We start from the raw sequence: 1,421 nt of genomic DNA, 5'->3' as shown, positions 1-1,421 counted from the left end.
ACAAGTACTAGTACACTCTGATAAAACATACCATGAGAAGAAAAATACCCGAAATTAAAAACTTAGACTCTTCAGAAGACATATTGCATGCAGAGCCAGTAATACACAGAGACATGCTCAAGGCAAAGAAAATGCAATCCAGAGACAAGAAGAAAATACTTGCATAAAGTATGGAACTTGAAGAGTACTATTACACGGTGGGCATTGTAATCAATGTCACAAAACATATTATACATACATGGATAAATGGAAAACCAATTTACCCCACGTTCTCACTGGGAAAGTCACACATGGCTCACCAGTAGTCCTACTGATGAAAAAGGTCCATCTTTTCCCATTCCTTTCTGCATAGGAAGGTGGTTCCCCAGCCACATCCTCGACTGGATAAAAGAGCTCAAAGAGGGCATCAGGGCAGAGAACTCAGAACACTTTAAAGGTGAGGATGCTGCCTCTCTTCTCTAACCCACACTCAAGGGTAAGATGCTATCTTCCAATCCAGATTATCTCCATATTCTGGACATGGTGTAGCTGCTGTTACAGCCCTTCCTTTGTGGAGGTTTCCATGTCCATTAATTCAGTTGAGTCCTAAACCCATTCCTATAACTGGCATGGCCCTGAGTCTCTGTGCCTGGTATCCAGGAAGTAGCCAAGGATGCAGTAGAATGGAGTAGGGAGGACTTTTGAAAATGGTCTGGCTCATGTTTACATTTGGAGAGGATCTGACAGAGGAAGTCTCAGTTGACCTACATTCAGGAATGTCTGGGATGTAGGTTGATGACCCCTATCTCTGTTCTTCCCAACTTTTGAGTCCAGAGAATGAGCATTTGGCATCATGGGAGAACATGATGCCAACAAGGACACTGGTCATTGCAGGTCAGCCCGTGAAGATACTCAGCAAATCAACAATGCATGTTCTGATATCATTCCTCACGCAACTACAACTCTCTGCTGGAATAGCGAGGTTATAGAGATGTGGCCATTTTCAAAGAGAGGATGTCTGAGACAAAGCTATCTTTTCAACTAACGTTATCACTCTCCTTCCACTGGAATTCAGGATCCCAGCAGGATCAAGGTGCTGCAGATTGTCTTGCTGGGGTGACATATCAAATCATGGTAAAGTTCAGAATGATGAGGTCATATGAGTTGAGGAGAACTCCAGGTTGGTCACAGTGAGAAATAGGAAAAATGTCCACAAGATCTCAACGCATTTCCCTCTTAAGACCACCTGGAAATGTATTTGGTGTCTCCAAAGGACCGAGTGAAGACACTAAGACTAGACATGCTGAGCTAATAGTCTGCCTGACTCTGCATCAGGCCTTGCACTGACTTTCTAGGTACCCTATTGTCCTGTATCCCATTGGATACGATGAGAAATGAGCCTGAGAGGGATTAAGGGACATACTCATAATTGTACTGCTAAT

General features: G+C 43.4%; 1 pseudogene; it reads left to right on the top strand.

Annotated features, from left to right (window-relative positions):
- Positions 1–1,421, top strand: part of LOC102854935 — an 11,094-nt pseudogene that overhangs the window by 397 nt on the left and 9,276 nt on the right.

This window comes from Elephantulus edwardii, unplaced genomic scaffold (assembly GCF_000299155.1).
Source record: "Elephantulus edwardii isolate Elephantulus edwardi_28Jun2011 unplaced genomic scaffold, EleEdw1.0 scaffold00350, whole genome shotgun sequence".
NCBI classification, from domain to species: Eukaryota; Metazoa; Chordata; class Mammalia; order Macroscelidea; family Macroscelididae; genus Elephantulus; species Elephantulus edwardii.
The sequence above is the reverse complement of the archived record's forward strand: the minus strand, read 5'-3'. Positions and strand labels throughout refer to the sequence as shown.